Source organism: Hibiscus syriacus, unplaced genomic scaffold (assembly GCF_006381635.1).
Source record: "Hibiscus syriacus cultivar Baekdansim isolate YM2019G1 unplaced genomic scaffold, ASM638163v2 tig00110480_pilon, whole genome shotgun sequence".
Classification (NCBI taxonomy): Eukaryota; Viridiplantae; Streptophyta; class Magnoliopsida; order Malvales; family Malvaceae; genus Hibiscus; species Hibiscus syriacus.
In genome coordinates, this window is record NW_024062756.1 from 596,662 (window position 1) to 604,869 (window position 8,208).

The following is an 8,208-nucleotide window of genomic DNA, read 5'->3' on the forward strand; positions in this document are numbered from 1 at the left end:
TACTTCTTTATTATTATTTTTTACATTAGTTTAATTACCTTTTTATATTACATTATAATATTTATATATATTTTATACTATTAGTTTTTTTATACATTCGTATACATTTATTATTAGTATAGTATTATTTCATTTATGTGTTATATTATATATATATATATATATATATATATATGTATATATGTACACATTTTGTATTTTACCCTATTTTTTACTTCTTTATTATCATATTTATTTACATTATTTATTTTTTTTCTATTTATTATATTTTTTCCTCCCTCTTATTTAGCTATTATATAAATGGTATTAATGTTATTATATGTTTGTATTAACTTTATGTGTTTTACTTTATACGCTATTATGTTACAATTTTTTTTTCTATTATTGTTATATATATATATATTTTCTTATTTTATTTTCATTATTTTTTTTATTATTATTTTACATGTACATATTTGGTTATGGTGATTTATTTTAGTTTTTAGTTTTATTTATTTATTACTATTATATATATCTTTTTATTTTTCCCATTGTTTATATCTTTATCGTTATTACCACCATATACATTATTTTTATACTCTGTATTTTCCTCATCTTATTTGTTTTCCATTTTACCTTAGGTGTTTTTATTTGCATTCTTTATCTAATATGTGTCTTGATTTTCTAAGGGTACAATTTAAGCAATCTAAGGTAAGTAATTTGGATCGGCATTTTACATTTTAATTTAAATTTACAACTTTCTTAATTAAAGACAACTGGAAATTATATAGTACCGAAAGGGCAGTTCAAGGGTGCTAATCCTTCCTTAGCTGTAACCGACTCCCGAATCTGACATATCTTTGGTAAGACGCAGATCAGGTAAGGTATAAGGTATCCGATTAACCTATTTATTTTAAATAAATAATCGGTGGCGACTCCAATCTATATTTTTTAAGTCGAAGCCCAATTCCGGGGCACAACCGAAAGACGGTTGCGACACTTCTCTAGTTGGTGTTCCCAGTTTCTGATAGCATAAAGCAAAAATATTAAGAAGAAAGAAACACAGAACGAAAAGTAAAAAGAGTAATGAAGGAGCCATCGACGTACACCTTAATAATTTCCACTAGCTGATCGACACCACTTTCACCAGGAAACAGTGGCTGCAAATGGTGTAATACAGAGTATTCTTGCATATAAAAGAGTTTTTTCAGAAATAACTTTTACATACTACAAATGCATGCCTTGGATAAGAACTCATAGTCGGGAAAGACGGTTCGATGAAAGAATAGTTTTGAAAAATGTGCTTCAATGAAGAATTTCAGGACGACAAAGGCCTATATATCTTACAAGCAATTACAGGGGCTCAAAAAGACTGCATTAGAGATATTCGGCGGATCTTTGACCAACCTTTGACCGTTCTTTTGGCGGTTAGTGTAATATTTGAGTGCGTATATGGAAGGACGCATTACAAAATGGATTATTATCAAATATATAATCAGTAAAAAATAATTTATTATAAATATATTGAAATATCGAAAAAATATTTATTTATTATTTTAATTTTTAAATAATAAACTATTTAAGGTTTTAATTATTTTGAGTTTGTTATTTTATGTTTAATTTGTTTAAGAGTTTACGGATTTAAATATTGAGATATCTAATTATTATATATTTGAATTATTTTGAGATCAAAAAAATTTAACTTAAATTTGTAAAGATTTGAATTAGTTTTTAGTTTGGATTGAAATCGTTTAGAATTTTTTATGGTCGTATGAAACTCCCAATTTAAAATTTTATTTTTGAATATCGAGATTTTTAAGTTTTAACTTAAAATTTTTTAAGAAAAATTAAATTAATTTTAAGTTTGGATTGGAAATGTTTACCATATAAAATTTGAGTTAAAATTTTAAAATTAAAATTAAAATTAACAAATTGAATACTATGATCAGAGTGTTAAGAGAACTTTTACTAATATAAGCTTATACATATAAACTTTTTAATTTTATTTCATATTTTACCGAATAATAGTTATTATTATAGTTTCCAGAAGACTACTTGGTTTCATACCATTGATACATTGATAGCATACAACAATTATTGAGCACCTTGGTTTCATACCATTAACTACTTGGTTTCATTCAGACAATGAAACATAACACCATACCAAAAGAAGCTTCTTCCTCTACTTCCGGCTGAACAACTCCTAAGCTTCCCTCTCTGTAACCTCTCCAGGAGCTTCTTTGCACCGGGAATTTCCATCTCCGACAGCTTCTTCAGATACCCGATTGCTCCATACGATACCATAAGCTTCTTGCATTTCTTACAGGTCGAGAGCGATGCAAGGCAGGAAACTGCATATTTTTTTGCAGTATTTTGGGGACTTGAGTCCAGCAACTGGACTAGATTTGGCACACTTTTATCGTCCTTTTTTACTTCTCGACGATTCGGAGAGATAGACAGCAAGCTCGAGAGTGCTTGAGAAGCCGCCTCTCGAGCATTGTTTGATTTAGCCTCGAGCATTCTAATAAGAAGGCTGATGCACCCTGCTTCACCCTAGTTTCTTCATTTCCACGGAATTGCAAACTCTGCAGATGGCGGATGAAGCAGCCTGTTGTGCGCCGAGCGATCCGGATTTAAGCACATGGACTAATCGAGGGAGGAAACCGAGTGATATCAGAACTTCGATTGAAACTGATCCAACCAAATTCCTCAGGGCTCCGACTGCAGATTCCTGGGGCAAAGGACCATCGAGGTATGCCAATAAGCTTTTAATTCCGCCTTCGGTGATAACGGATCTCCTCAGACTCTCGTTGCCGGCAGTGAGATTCTGCAAGCACTCCGCAGCGTATTCTTTAGATCCCAACAAGATTCCGTGTTCGAGGAGATCCATCATAACCTTTATAATTCCTTCCTCGGCTAGTATTTGTCGAACCTCAGGGACAGCCGATATGTTTTCAATGTACTAGCTGCTGCAGCCTGTGAAACCGAGTCTCCGGTCTGGCAGATTTCAATCAGTGGCGGAACCCCACCGTGTCCGACGATTGCTCGGGCCGTTTCGGCAGTCATCGATAACCTCTGCAGTGAAATCGTTGCCTTCTCTTTACCAACCGTGTTGCCAGATTCAACAAGCCTTATGAGAGGCGGCAACACACCTTCCGACACGAGCCAACTCTCGCAACTCCCGGATTCCGCAAGTGAACAGATAACAGTCACGGTCTTTTGCCGGACACTGGGAGAAGTCGCGGTTAACAACCGGACTAAAGCGGCGACATTACTCCGTCCCATGACGGACAGTACACTCTTTTCATCCTCCTTCATGGCCTCAACAAGGCTGTCAAGAGCTTTGTGCTTCGCTTCCAAATGCCCGATCTGAAGCCGTGCAAGCAGCTCCTTTAGATGGCCATATGACGCCGTCTCGGATTCCGATGAAGAGCCGACAAAAGATAAAGGCAAAGTAGCTTCGCCGAGCACACCGGTCTTGATCAAAAGTCCGCAATCACGTAAATTCAGATCCAACTTCCCCGATAATGCATCGAGATCACTCTGCATCTTAAGCTTCCCCTCATACTTCTCCTTCAGACATAAATCCGACAATTCAATCGCTTCCTTCGCTGTCTTAGAAACAGCCTGCAATTGCTCCTTACAAAGAGCATTTTTCGAGAAGAAAGGATGGCTCGACAAGTCCGATAAGCACGAAGGGATTTGCTCCAATTTCGAAATAATCATCTTCCACCTACCGGGAAACAGCTTCACTTCCCTTGCCTTATCAAGCGCCATCGGAACAAGCTCTTGGGCGTGCGATAACCAATCCTCGGCCGACCGACTCTCAGCCGGAACGCCATTTCCAGAACCTTCTCCCATGATTTTTGGTATGAATTTTGATCAAAATGATCACTTCAGCTGTATCAAGTGAAATTCATAAAATGAATAAGTGAGGAAACAGATACAAAGCTTGAAGCACCTAAAGATGCCCGACAAGAGTCTTAAAAAGAATACATTATCTTAAAAAGAATCTACTTTTATTTAATTACTAAATAAATCGCAGCCTAATCAAGAGCAGTCATGAATATTTCACGAAAGTACCAGAATACCCTTTTTGCAAACCAAGTGGAATTGGATTCTACAGGACTGAAATTTGGGGACTAAATTGGTAAGTGACTGGAAAATTAAAAAAAAAAAAAAAGAAAAAGAAAATCAACACCAACTTTACTTTTATCCATGAAAAAATCATGGTAAAGATCTTTGATATCATGATTTGATGTAAAAAGGCAAAGGGTCAAGAATTTTCCTAGCAGAAGGGTGGAACACAAACAAACATATATTAAGGAAATTTAAAGCTCCGGAAGAATACCTGAAATTGCTTTGGCTTTCCTTGAAGATCAAAGCACTCAACCGTTCACAGGCACCAAAAGCATACCAGTAGCTTAATCCACATGAAATGTTTAATGTTTATCAGGATCCAAACAAACCACAGATTTCAAAAAGAGAAAGAAAAAAATTACTGTAAATTGGAAACCTGCAAGGCAGTGTTACTTACAAAATCAGCAATATTTTTTCTATAAGTTAAAAAAAAAAACAGAAATCCCATCTTTTTGTTACCAAAACTATGAACACAAGCAGCAGCTCAGCTCAAGTTTGAAAACTCAAAGACAAAAAAGAAGTTTATTAAAAGTAGTCCAATCTCAAACAATGCCGGAAACAGACAAATAAAAGATATTAAATACACTATAGCAACGATCACAATCAGATTCAAAAATCAAACCTTCTCCTCTCTCTCTCTCTCTCTCTGGGTCTTTGCATTTTTTAGAGGGGTTTTTTTCTGGTTTATAGTGGGGTATTGTTGAGGGAAGGACAAGAGTGCTGTTGTTTATTTCAGACAAGGAGCGTTTAAATGCAGAGCAGCTTTGGGGATCGTGCGGTTGTGAATCTGGTTTAGGACGGGATTTTGGAATTTGGATGTAATTTTGAATTTGGTTTTACTTGGATAAATTACACTATTCATACTGAACTACCTTCTCCTTTCTTATTTTAATTATTAAAGTATATATTTTTAATTTAATCACTAAACTTTCGAATTATCTCTATTTAAATTACTCTCTAAAATTTTAGGAGGATGAATGCTCCTATCCACCCCTTAATCCATCCCTACATGCATTGCTATCACATGTTGCAGTTTAAGTAAAACCCTTAACAGAATACAAATTTTTGAGATATTGATTGTTCTTCCATTTTTTTTAATTTTTTACTAATACTTGACTAGATGTTATTTGGGAGTCAGGAATAGTAATATGGCTCATGTGTAAGGCTTATGGGGTTGATCTACATGCTTTGTGGGGTTTGAAATAAGGGTTAGAGTTTGCATTAAGAAAATAACTGAATTAAAAGAATTAATGATTAAATTAAAAGAATCAAAATTCGATTATTATAATAAGAATGAGAAGCTAATTGAATTGTGAACGGTGTAAATTTATCTTCTTTTCTTGTATTTTGTTAACGTTACGGATGGGCCAATGTGGAGTTTTTTCTTCCCACGTGTGATATGGGGACGGTTAGAGCCATTTTGAAAAAGAAGTTTATGCTGGATATTGATGCAACGTGTACGAGCACAGATTATGGGGAAAGTGAGTGTCGGTTTATCCATTATTATTACAAGCGGAAGACCATTAACTAAAATCGCATTTCAAATTTGATATCAGTTAAAATTAAAATAATATTTTTGTCAGTCTATTATAAATTGTGATCCTTTTATGCAGAGTTCTCCATAAGTTGCTTCAAAATAATAATAAAAAATATTTATCATTTATAAAAAAAATTATTATCTGACGTCAGTTTGAGTCTATTATTATTCACTGAACATATTTTCAGCCGAATTACTAAAATAACAAATAATTTTTCTCTGAGTTTCTTTTTTCCGATTTTCCATCTTATTTCTGCTAGAAGAATGATTATCTGATTGCGTTACAACAAATTAAACTCTTCTTATTTAATATTTAGGTTGATAAAGCAAAATATTTTTAATTAAATATGCTGACATCACCTTTTAAACCGACTAATCTTTAAATAAAATGTACGCTGGTAACAACCTTTAATTTTATAAGAATGTTTCATCTTAACAACTTAAATAATGAAAAAGAAAATCAATTGAAAAAATTGAGTGCTTGCACTTTAAAGCAATAAAAAAAACTCTCGAAAATACTTTTGAGAATAAATATTTTTTATTTTACTTATTCAGCTAAAATATATATGTTTAATGAATACAACAACAACAACAACTTTTATGATGAAGTGTCTAATTTTTTAATAATTTATAAATATTTTTTTTTATTTTTAACCTATTTATATTTATATTTTATAATATATTTATCTTTTATTTTTAATAATATACTTTTTATATTATTTTTTATACTTAATATTTTTAAACATTTAATAATTTAAATAATTTTATCTTTTAAATTAAACAACCACTCAAATTTAAAAAAAAAAACAATTCAACATCGAACTTTTTAAAAGAATGAATTAAATTCATTTATCACGTCATTATCCATGTATATTGCTATATATATTATATCAACAATGTATATTATTGTATTATTAATATACATACGAATAATGTATATTGCTATATATATTATATCAACAATGTATATTATTATATTATTAATATACATACGAATAATGTATATTGCTATGTTAGTAACGTATATTATTATATTAATATTGACTGTACTGTAACGATCAATGACATTTTTTGTTTGATCAAAAGTTCACATTAATTTTATTCTAAATCTAAAAATTATATTGATATAGAATAAATTCATAAGCCACAATATATCTTTTATAAAAATATAAGATTTTAGATACTATTAAATTTAAAAAATATCAATTATTAATTAATATTAAACTTTAAATAAATAAGAATCACCCAATTTGTTATTTATACGTAATTTAAAATGTTAGATAATTTTTCCTCAAAGTAGAGGACAAGGTGAAGAGATATTTTTTTTATGGAAATTTTGTTATGATTGATCGACCGAGGTGTTCTAACTTCTAATTAGATAATTTTTAATAAACGCAAATGAAATCACACAAATTACTCCAATAAATTTCCATTACTAATTTTAGAATTACAATTAGACAGTTTTGCTTCAGTAATAAAGAAAAAAATATATTATGAACGATATCTGTAATTTTACAAAAAATATGTTATTATTGGCTACATAGATATGAAGACAGATGAAATTTAATTATTATATAAGTTTAAAATATTTTATTATAATATAAATTTAAACAAACAATTTAAAATTTAAGTAAACATTCAAAATGAACCATTAAGAGTCATCAATAATAAAATAAAATTTATTTTCTTTAGAGAATTCAAATTCGAGCAGTTGTATTTATATATTATATGTGCATTATTAATGATTTTTTATAAATACTATATTACAACCATTCAAATTATTTAAGTTATATTTATTTAAAATAAATAATATTGATTTATATAAATTATCAAAAACATAAAATAATTATTATTTTATATATGATAAATTCTATAAAAAATTTATGAAGTCTATTTTATTTAAAACTTTAAATTATTAGTTTTAAATTTTAAAGTTAAAGATTTAATTTTAAAATATACATCTATTTTAATATAATAAATAACATTGGAATTTACATATTTATAAACTTTAGAATTTCCGCCATTGTATATCGAATAATTTCCCAAACGTAAAATGCAATTTAAACGAGTCAAGTTTATTAATCAGAAGAAATATCATATTTGTTTTTTAAAAAAGCTAAATTATCAAATAATTATCAAATTATAAGACGATATTTTGTTGTATCTCAACTATTAAAAGTTACAAAATAATCAAAGATTATTCATATGTTACAACTCGTCATTTTTTGTTAAAAAATCGGTAGCCGTCTGAGTTGGACATTAACATGTTCACTCGTCTATGATAAAATATAATCTCAAAATTGTTTGAGCTGCACTTGAAGAATCGAGTCTTTTTTTTTTACATTATCATCAAATTAGTGCTTGAAACATTATCTTTAAGCTAGTGTTCGAAAACAATGTTGGTGCCACTAGACATCATTAAAAATACGATTTTATCATATTCTGATCAACATATTAACATTAAGCTTAAACACCCATTAATTTTTTAACGAAAAATGACGAGTTTAGAGTATGTGAATAGTCGAATAATAATTTTATAACTTTTAATAACC

General features: G+C 29.9%; 1 pseudogene; it reads right to left on the minus strand.

The window, feature by feature from the left end:
• Positions 1 to 2,103: 2,103 nt before the first annotated feature.
• Positions 2,104 to 4,822, minus strand: LOC120128403 (annotated as a pseudogene).
• Positions 4,823 to 8,208: the final 3,386 nt, after the last annotated feature.